The sequence below is a fragment of the Typha latifolia genome, chromosome 6, assembly GCF_019914945.1.
Source record: "Typha latifolia isolate L0001 chromosome 6, TyphaL0001v2, whole genome shotgun sequence".
In the NCBI taxonomy this organism is placed as follows: Eukaryota; Viridiplantae; Streptophyta; class Magnoliopsida; order Poales; family Typhaceae; genus Typha; species Typha latifolia.
Window position 1 is genome coordinate 9,896,284 of NC_133091.1, and position 12,147 is coordinate 9,908,430.

The window sequence follows — 12,147 nt, forward strand, 5'->3', positions numbered from 1 at the left end:
ATTTAATTTGATAATGTATATTTATATCTTTTTGGTAAAGCACACCTTTACTTTACAACTTATTTTTTTTCTCAGAATTGATATTTTCGAAGAAAGATTGGAGGAAAAGAGAGATGTTGCTCAAAATATTTGTCCTCAACTGTTAGAATGTACACAGTCCATTAGTGCTTTTTCTAGGGAAAATATTGTTAATGATTGTGGCATGATAGAGGACATTATTTGTGAAGCATCAGTCCCAGACTTTGTACCTTTAGATTTACTAACTGCACCTACAGATCAAAAAGAGTTCAACATAGGCTTATAAAAAGGCACTTCTGTAGATGCACCTGAGGCACTCTTTGAGGAAACTTTTGAAGATTTCAATGATAAACTTATTGCCAACTTTAATACTCCCGAAGCAAAAAGTGAGATTAACATGCCTACATCAAATTTATATGTTGGACAACACTGGCATAGGCAATATGAGTTCAAATGTGCACTTAGAATATATGCAGTCATGTGTCGTTTTGAGTATGAACTTGTGACATATAAGCTCGACAAGGTAGTAGCTCGCTGTAGCACTCTTGAATGCCCTTGGATGATAAAAGCAAGAAAATTTAGAGGAGTTTCGACTTACTGGATTAAAAAGTTTGTTGATCAACATATATGTAACAAACCAATAGTGGGGCATGGCCATAAACTAGTGACAAGCGATTTCATTCTACAGGAAATACATGAACAAGTTATTGCAAATGAAAATTTTAGACCAAAATCTATTTAAACTTTCATTCAAAAGAAGTTTGGCATCACTATATCATATTGGAAAGTATATCGATCTCGAATAAAAGAACTATAAGAGGTTTGCAGAAACTTTGAGGAATCATATAATTTGTTGCCTCCATATATGAGGAAGTTGACCTTTAGGGATCCAATGAATATCACTACTTTGAAATATGAGTTTGAGGGACACTTCCATAGATTTTATTGGGTGTTTGGTGCTTGTTTGAGGACCTTTCGTAATAGGTAAATGTCTAGGTGTGTTACTAATTGCAACTGTAGTGGATGGTGATAATCACATGCTCCCTATCGCCTTTGCTATCATGGAGAGAGAAAATAAAGATTCTTGGACATGATTTCTTAGGCACCTTCATTCTTGCATTTTGCCAATTCAAGAGCTCACAATCATGTCTGATAGACAAAAAGGCTTGATATATTTTTTCTAGAAACAGTATATGGATATTGTATGGTTCACCTAACAAGAAATCTTCCAAATGCTTCGAGAAATTATATACCTTACAAATAAATTTTGGGCTGCAGTTCGTGCATATACTCTCTCAGAGTTTAATCAACATATAGACCTAATGAAAGAATTGTTCCCACAATAGTATGAGTACATTGCAAAAATTCCGAAGCAGAAATGGGCCAATCATTGCTTTTCAGGCCGTAGGTATGACATAATTTCAACTAATATTGTAGAAAGTTACACTTCAGTTCTTAAAGGGGTGAGAGGCTTTCCTATACAATATTTGGTCGAGACAGCGAGAAAAAAGTAGCATCATATTTTTAGAAATGTTGTAATATTGCTACTATAATAAATACTACGTTGACCAAATATGCAGATCAAATAGTCAAAAATGCACGAGAAAAAGGAAGACAACATGTAGTTGAGCCATCATCTATTTCTGAATTTCAAGTCATAAACATTCATAGTTCTTTTATAGTTAATCTTGAAAAAAGAGAGTGTACCTGTAGTGAATGAGAAATATTAGGTTTACTATGTCAACATGCACTTGCTGTTATTTGGTATATGTCACTTTTAGAATATGACTATTGTGAGAAATGGTTTACAAGTGAGTTATTTAGGAATACTTATGCCAACTCAGTTCGTCATCTAAGGAGTTTTGGTCGATTGGTGATGATAACGATCATCCTGTCTTACCACCTTTAGTTAAGTTCAAGCCTGGGCGCAAATAAAAGAAGATACGACTATCTGCTGGTGAAGAGAACACTCGGAGCTAGAAAAGGTACAGTTTGTCATGGTTCTGGGCATAACAAAAGAAGTTGCACTAGGGCTAGTACTGTTGAAAAAGGATAGCACCTCTAAGAGTATCAGAGGTTGAAGTAGAAAGAGTGTAGTAGGGAAATTTTTTGTGTAAACATTTGTAAGTTAATGTAGCTATTGAAATAACAAAATGATAGCAAAATTTATTATACAAGGAAGTTGTAACTTATATATACTATTGGTTGTATCTACTAAAGTATATTTATAAATAATTTGTAAGTTACTATTGCTATTGAAATAGCACAATAGTAGTAAAAAAATTTTGTAAAAAAATGTAACTTATATTACTGTAGCTACTAAAATAATTTATATGCATCTACTATTCAATTTGTGTGCATTGACTTTTTAAAATATGTGCATCAGTTTTCATGATGTATGCTTCGATTGGAAAAATGTACAATTTGTGTGTATTGTCTATCTACAATGTGTATATCACTTTTTTAATATGTGCATCGACTTAAAAAATATCAGTCAAAATATTAGTTTTAATGTGCATCTCTTATTTCATATATATGCACCATATATTGGAATGTGTGTATTATTTTCTAAAATATATGCATCGATTGAAAAATATGTCGCTTAGTTCTCTATGCATTGTCTATTTAAAATATGTGTGCACCATATATTGAAATGTGTGTTGTGCTATTTGTGTGCATTGTCTATTTAAAATATGTGCATCAATTTCACGAATATGTGCATTGACTTGAAAAAAGTAAATTAATTCTCTATTAAAGTATTAATTTTAGTGTGCATTATTTATGCAATTTGTGTACATTGTCTATTTCAAATGTGTGCATCGATTCTTGAATATGTGCATCGACTTGAAAAAAATTTAAATAATTCTCTATTAAAGTACTAATTTTAGTGTGTATTATTTGTGTAATTTGTGTGCATTGTCAGTTTAAAATGTGTGTATCGTTTTTTCGAATATGTGCATCAACTTAAAAAAAGTTAATTAATTCTTTGTTAAAGTACTAGATTTAGGGTGCATTGTTTGTATCATTTGTGTGCATTGTCTGTTTAAAATGTATGCATTATTCTCCCAAATATGTGCATCGATTTAAAATTTTTTTAAATAAAATATTAGTTTTAGTGTGCATCTAGCATTTCATATATGTGCACCGTATGTTACAAATGTGTGCATCAATTTCTAAAACATATGCATCGACTAAAAAATATGTTACTTAATTCTCTATTAAAGTACTAGCTTTAGTGTGCATCGTATATCTTATTTGTGTGCATTGTCAGTTTACAATGTGTGCATCATTTTTCCGAATATGTGCATCGACTTAAAAATTTTAAAATAAAACATTAGTTTTAGTGTGCATCTAGTATTTCATATAAGTGCACCGTATGTTACAAATGTGTGCATCAGTTTCTAAAATATACACTGACCGAAAAATATGTTACATAGCATGATCATGGTCGGCATGCATTGTGTGTTATATTTGAGAGAGAGTTGTGATGATAATATGACATGGAGATTTAATTTATACATTGTCGATGATTATATATATTTTATCAGTTATAACATTACATGTTATCTATTATTTATTTATGTATTATTGAGGAACATTCATATACTCATTCATGATATGATGCTCTTTCTGATTCATATTATCCAGTACATGATTTACTCTCTATTTGGCATCATTAATTCGGGGTAAAGTCTATTCACTGAGCCTTTTGCTTATGACTCTCTTATTTCTTTTCTAACCCCCTCAGATATATGGTACGGGATAGCGATTTGAGATATCTTGAGGAAATATTTTAGAGTGAGGATTAGATGAGCTATAGACGTGAGATGGTATAGAAGATAGTTTAACTAGATATTGAGTTGTACAATTATTTGATATTTATACTTTATTGTATCAGATGGTGATTTGTATAATACATGTCATATTATAGTGTACTCATGTATTAGTTGTTTAATTGTATTTTGATGGTTTGTTGTGGCCTGTTGTGGGTCCGGCCGATTATATAGTGGTATAGTGTATATTATTATAAACTTGGATATTTATATATTAACAAGTTTACTTAGTTAATAGTATGATTTATTTGGTGTTGGATTATGTGAGCATGGATATGTTAATAGGTAGTATTTGATGATGTCATAATATATGTGCACAGGAGTGTATCTGTGCGTGACGGGCCCCGCCCGTCCTATCGCGTGCGCCACACGCGCCGTGTGGGCGTGCACGTGTCTATGCCGGGCGGGGGCGTTACAAGAGTTCCAATATTTATAATACTTATATCAAGTTTCAATTTACTATTTCACATTAGGTACATCATTCATAGTATAACAATATCGTACTATACCATGTAAAGCAATTTCCACTTGTCATTTTTGTCATCATGATCATATATATGCTTGTGCCATGTAGATAATTGTTCTTTTGCCCATGTAGCCTAGAAGAAAGAAAGAATTGTTAATGTCATATTATTATGATATCCTATCTCATTTTGTAACTAACCATATCGTTCGCTTCCCTTGTGTAAACAACCCTTGATAGTGATGTGTAATGTATTATTTGTGCCACATTCAAGTCGACGACAAGAAGGTGCCAATGTAAGTCTATATTAAGGGGGATCATTCAAAAGTCTTTTCCATCTAACAATTTGTCGTGATGAATATGCATGACAAAATGGTTATGTAGGCTATCATTCTGTATCTTCACAGCTCTCTGCAAAAAGCTCTCTGCAAAAATATAAAAATAGACTGTAAGGTAATAAGACATAACAAGATAAAATATATTATAAATTAAAATAGATAAATTAATTAGATTGCTATGTAAATATAATAAACCTTACATGAACATTATACTCAAGAATAGACATGCAGCATAGAAAAATAGGTTTACTAACCATCGGTTATGAAACATCTGTTGATGAACACATATAACATCACCTTCGATCATACTTCAATTAATAAGCTGAACTATTTGACTATGGCTGACATTATTATATTCATCGCTCCATATTATTGTAGCACTTAAAGAAAATTTTGTATTATATTAGTTTTTAATTTCAAATTGTATGCAAGTAGTAAATAGTTAGTTATGCACTCGTCTCTTATTTGTAGCATCCGACTAAGTAAATTTGGCTCATCCTCGCTAATAAATTTGTGACCAGGGTAATAAAAAATGTTAGTGATCCTTCTCTTCACTAGAGACATTTCTGTGAAGTTTATAAAAATAATTGCTAATGATTTATCACTATTTTTGACATTGTCTACTTTGCTCATGTAAGCATTATATTTTTGAGGTCTTCTATATGTGGTTATTAATTTCTCTGATAATGGTCTCTCTCGAAATATATATGGACTTTGTTTCTGACTAACAATTGTTTTAATGTTAGACATATTTTCAATCGGTTCTGAGAACCTAACACACTTGTTACTATTATCCTCCTCAATTGACAAGTCAAGCACTCTAGCATCACATATTGCATTTGACTCTGTTGGCTTTAAATGTGGTTATACATCATGATGGATAATCGTCGATGGATGACTACTAGTGTGAGAGGTTCTCAATCTTCTCAATAAGCACTTTCATTCCAACTTAAAATTCTATAATGGCACATGCTAGGTCTTCTTGTCCCATGACAATAGACTTAATTTCCTTCACCAATTCAGAGTCCATATTTTTCATCTCTTCCTATATGTACAATATAGACAAATTAGTAAAAGGAAGATCGTACTAACACCTTATATATATATATATATATATATATATATACATATATATTACCTTCTTAGTCACTTTGATATTTTGTCCTCCTATGTGACATTCTTCCTTGGTGCATCATTACTGCCTTCTAATGGCACTTGTTCTTCTTCCTTAGACTCTCTAAACAACTTCTTAGATGGATCACTGCCTCTTCTTTTTATTTCATCATTACTTCCCGCATGCTCCCCAATAAGCAAATGCATCTCCTCCGGTGTAAATGCAATAGTCTTTCTAACCTGCAAATACTTAACAAGAAGGCTAAACATAGTGCAATAATTCAATGTGAAAGAAAAGTAAGAAATAATTTATAATTCTAATACCATGTTCGGCTTAATCTTCTCAAGAGCTTTTTGCATTGTGATACGATGCATAAATCTAGTGCCCTCCCATCAAAATAGTCTCGAAAATACATGTGGGTTAGATGGTTTTGTCATATCTACATGCTCGTAAAACCAAACGGCAAGCACAACGATGGCTCCATTAATATAGCAAACGTTTCCACTCCGTTTGCTCTTAAATTATTTTACCTTTTTATGTGTCTCAGAAATTGATCATAATAAAAAGTCATGCATTGCCCCCACCTAGGAAAACTTTGAGAGACCATCTATATTTTTTATGTAGCGAGCAAGGTCTGGAGAGCATGTATAATTACTCATCTGAAATAAGATAGTGGTAAACAAATATTGTCACGACCCGAAATAGGAATTATGATCGGCCATGTATCTCAATATACTTGAGATACACGAAGCCTTATCAATACTTTCTACGTGTACAATAGCAAAATAAATAAGTAAATAAAATGAAAATATGCTTTATTAAATTTAAAACTAATTGCAATAAACATAAAAACAATGTTACTGTTTTATTGTCTCTAAACTAAATAAATAAAACTTTTATTCTATAACATAATATCTAATAGAGCGAAAAAGTAAATAGGTGAATCCTAAGTGAAGGTGGAGTCCAAGTACATCTCGCTCAGTCGCCCCGCTGACTGACTATTACCTGAAATAGATAAACAAATACAAAAAAAAAATAGAATCTATGAGCCAACAACTATAGCTCAATGAGTAAAATTCACTCGAAAACCAAATAAATTTTAAATCATATTAATACTGAATAAATTAAACTAAGAGCAACAATATCCATAACAGTATGCAATAGGCATGCTCTCTAAATAATAACAAAGATAATAATAGAGAGAGTCACAACTTGTAACCTTGCACGTTTTTAACATATTAACATCTTTTTAATATTTATACTGTCATGTCTCAATGGGTCTAAACCCTATGGATCCACATCAATTAGAAGTCACCTCGAGATGACGCTTAGGACTTTTCTTCATAGCTGATCCGGTTAGGGTCATCAAATGGTATCACCCTGTGATCAACACACTCTGTCTTTTTCTCTAACCATTGAGAGAAGTTAGAGTCACCTAGGAAATTTTCTCATTTATTCTAGGACTGTTCCCTAACCCCGCTAGTGATCTAATTTAGGACTTTCCACTGGGCTTCTAGATAGACTTGAGTCACCACGGAAAATCGCAAGCGATTTATACCGGGACTGTTTTCTAAGTCGTACCAATACTAATATCATTTTTCTTTTCACAAATTTCAATATTTGCACGAAGTATGGTGATGCATTGAGTATAATAATTAAATGCACATAGAAAATATAATAATTAAATTTTTACACGTACGGATGAAATAAATAGATTTGCACACAGAAATTGTAACAATTAAATTTTTACACGTAAGGGTGAAATAAATAATTTGCACACAGAAAATTTGCATGGTCTGACAAAGATACAAAATATAATAAAATAAATATGTGAGTGAACCCACTCACCTAAGTCTAAGCAAAACAACCGAAATCTCAAATCTTTAGCTCACGTACTAAAATCACCACCTTTAATAATAAATAATAATCAAAATTTTAATTTGAATAATATTAATATTTTTAATATTTAAAAACTAAAAAGAACTAAAATGGGTTTAATTACCCATTGGGTTGGGCTGGGCTAATGCTGGCCCGGCCCAATAAAAAAGAACTAATCGGGCTGGGCCAAGGCCTAGCCAAAAAGAAACTAATCGGGCTGGGCCAAGGCCCAACCAGATAGGAAATGGATTGGGCTACGGTTTAGCCCGCAGCCCATCCAATTTAATTGGTTCGGGTCGGGTTTGTGGATTCGAAATCCAAACCCAAACCCGCATTCAAAAGAAAAAGGGGTGGCTCGGGTTAAACCCGAGCCAACCAACCCCATTTTTCTTCTTTTCTCCCTTCTCGCGTCCGACGTGAGGGAGGGAAGGATTGAGAGAGAGAGAGAGTGGCCGCTGGTGACTTTGCCGGCGGCGGGTCACAACCGGCTCCCTCTCTCTCTCTCTATCTCTCTCTCTCTGTTGTCCTCATGAGGTGGAGGACACACACCGACGGTTGACGCCGAGGCTGAGGTCGACTGGAGCCACGAGGGCTCTTCCAGAAGGCATCCATGGCGCAAGGCTAACGACTTGGAGCTCTCGAGCAAGAGCAGCGGCAGCCCGAAGCCATTGGCCGGCGAGAGTTGTCGGCGAAGCTGAAATCCTCAATTTAGGTATTTTCGATTTACCTTTTTAAATTTAAATTAAACTAGAGGGATGAGAGAGGGCTCACCGGGGAGGAGTGTGGTGGTCCGAAATTCCTCTCGCGATGCTTCGGTGATCCGATTCCACAGCGACGACTCCGACGGTGAGAAAAAAAAGGAAACGAAGGAGGAGAAGAAGGCTGGGGGGTTGACGAGAAAGGATTAGGGTTTAATTTATAGATTAGAAGATGATCAAATCTAATCCGATTCAGATTAGATGAAATCCCCCTTTTTCTGCGCCTCGTCGTGTGCTAGAGAGGGAGAGGGGAGGGCTGCACGTGCAGGACGACTCAAAAAGCTGGGAGATACATCAGTCCCATTATAATCAAATTCCAAAGATGCCCCCGTAATTGGTAGTCTAGTGATTACCGCCATATCTTCTTTTGTGAGCTCAAGAAGAAGATGATGCCTAACTCTAAAACAATTATTCAGCTTTCAAGAGGAGACTAGTTCTTCAACTAATGGTGGCATGTTAGCATTCACGCTAGGAAACTCAATAAGCCGAGCAAATGGTGTTCGAGGAAGAATCTCCATATAAGGCTCTCTAATATATTTATGTGCTGCCTCCATGAAAACTCTAGTATAGCACCATGATACGATTTTAACAACATGCTCTGCATTCTTATTATTTCTCATTTCTTTCTTTATTTCCTTAGGCTTGGGCTTGGGCTTTTCATTTACACATTTCTGGAGCGAACATTTAGTGACTTTGCTTTGAATCGTAATGTTGATTGGGAGCTCTTACCACTCATTACAGTAGTAGTTTTCTTTTTAGAATTCTTCATAGAAGTTATCTTTTTCGGATTATCTACAACATAAGTAAATATTACAAAGAATCAATAATAAGAGGAAAATTTTTATGCATGTATTGGAAAACATAATATGTATTTACACATATTATAATATTTGATCACTAAAATGATATATATGATAAAGAATGTATCAACTATGTTAAAAGCTGATAAAAAAAGATAATCTAATTCTAAGTATCCTATCTATATACAAAGAAACTAATAAAATATTTCTACTGGCTAGACGACTATATAGCACATATGTAGAACAAGAGATTGAATTATAAGATTTACTTCCGTCTCTATAAAAGATTTAACAATAAGAAATACTTATACATTGTGGCACTTTTATGCCACCAAATGAGAGCTGGTAAGCAATCAGATATTAAAAACCAACTAAAGTACTAAAACAAAATATTTAATATTTGTGAAGGAATGAACTTTACTTTGAAAAAAAATAACAAACTTATGAAGTAGTACATAATATAATATACAAGAATAGTATATAATACATTAATAATAAACAAGTATGCAAAAGAGAGCATGAGAGAGAATATGAGGTACATTAATTGATTGATAATCCATGGACAAGTTAATCACAAAATAATTCATAGAAATTTAAAAAGTGCAACCAATTCAACAAGTAAAAATAGTCAAACTTACAAATTAGATCAAAAACATATATTTTGCTTTTGATCAAATTAGATCAAATATTTTGCTTTTGATGTGAGTCATGTGATGCAGAGTCTTTGATTTGCATTTAGGGAATCATTGCATTAAGCACTAATTTGTGCACCCTCAAAAGAAAATCCTAAAAAATCTGGTGCTGGAGCAGTACTTTGAGCTAAAGATAGAAACTTAGTAGATACAGATTGAATTCTATCTTTTGTTCCTATTTTTCTTTCTCAAGAATCCAATTCATCTTTTTACAATATTTTGCTGAATTTCAGATCTTTAATATGATTTTGGTGTTGATAAAACTCTATCTAAAACTCTTCTCCAACTTCTAATCTTTCAATCTTTCTTCCTCGTGCCTACTCTAGCCAATCTAGCTTCTCTTTTTATTAAGGATTATCATCAATAAAAATAAGACTAATTAAAAAGAACTCCAATCAAAATGTGATAAGCATTAGAAGCAATGTCTATAAGTCCAATAATCAGATTACCACTTTTGTACAATGACATCAAAATAACATCTTCTCGCTGTTCATTTTGTCAACGTTGAAGAAGTCACACAAATTTAGACATGATTGACTATGAGGTAGATTTCTTGATCTAATGGTAAAAAGTATGCACCGGATAATAACTATTCTATTTCTTTGAGCCATAACAAATTTTTGCTTCTTACGAGGTGCCATGATTGTAGAAGATGATTTGTGAGAGATAAAAATAAGAGAGAAAAGAAGGAGAAAAGGACTATAGGGCTTTGGAGGCTTTTTGGTTGATGATGATAACTTAGAGCTCGAGGCTTATTCTCTAGTGGCCAGGGTCGAAGGATTTATAAAGATGAGAAGGAGAAAAGGACGGGAAGAGAAGAAGACAGCAGAATTTTTAGGTTTTGGGTGGGTTTTGGGTTTCAAGAATAGTTTTGGTATTATAAAATTTTAGTGACTGATTTTGCCAATACAATAACTTTTAATCCAAAGTTGCAAAATAGGTAAAAAAAGTGCAATTAAATTGCAAATCTCCCAATATATCTATAGCTTATTTATTACTATTAGATTAATACTTATAACTTTTAATAATTATTCATATACATTTATAACCTTGTTTATATATATAATATTTTTAACATCTTTTATAAAATGAAATACGAAGCTTATATATTTATTTTTGGATAATGACTATTTTACATGTAAATAAATGATTAGTTAAATAAGTGCAAGAAAATTAACTATAATTAGATCTTGTCTATACTTATATTTTATTTATAACTTTACATATAGTTAGCCTTTTATTCTTATTTTATGATTATATATTTAGACTATTTTTTATAAAAGGAGCAAACCTTTTATTCTTATTTCATAATTAGTATTTTGTAATAATAGTATTTTTATAGTATTAGAAGTATATTTATAATATAGATCTAGTTATCTAATAAAACTAAAAGAAGGGATTCTAAACCTAATAAATCATCATATTTTCTATGAATTACCACCAGCGGCTTTGATATATCCACGCTGACTCTTGCCAGGATGAACTTAGACCACCGAGATACCTCCTGAGTTTCACCGGCTTTCTCCATCCCCACCCTTAGAATGAGCTTTTGAGTTGTGGATGTTGAAAAGTACTCCAAAGGTAGACCATGGAATTGCACCTAGAAGGTGCAATGGGCAAAAGACCAATGCTCCATGGGGTGTTTGGTACAAAGGGAGCTAGAGCAAAGAGGTCTCGGCTGAAGGTCCAGGGAGTTCCAATCCAAACCTTCCACCTATCTTTTTCTTTGTTGAAAGATATCAAGAAAGAGTCCATGCCTGCATCAATGAATTCCACAGCACCTTCCAGGTTCCATGCCTGGAAGAGAGCATTTCTCAGGCCGAGGGCATTGCAAGCTCTGTCCGAGATATGCTTCCCCACTAAGCACAATTTGAGGTTTTTGCTGGGCAAAACGTTTTCCTCTCCAAGAGGAATGGTTTCATCCATACTTTCCTCCTTTAGGAGGTTAGAAAACTTTCTCACTAGTTCCTCGTCTGAGGAGTCCATAGTGAGCAGAAAGAGAACGGGTTGAGCCGAGCACAGAGATTGAAGGGGGACAAGCTAGAACATCGCATGTGTTATATTTGAGAGTTATGATGATAGCATGATTAGAGATTTATGTACACATTGACGAAAATTATATATTTAGTCAATCATGACATGATATCAATTATGCATTTATATATTATTGATGATACACTAAAATAATAATTTATGACATCATGCTCATTTCTAATTCATTATTATCTAATACATAATTTATTCTCTATTTGA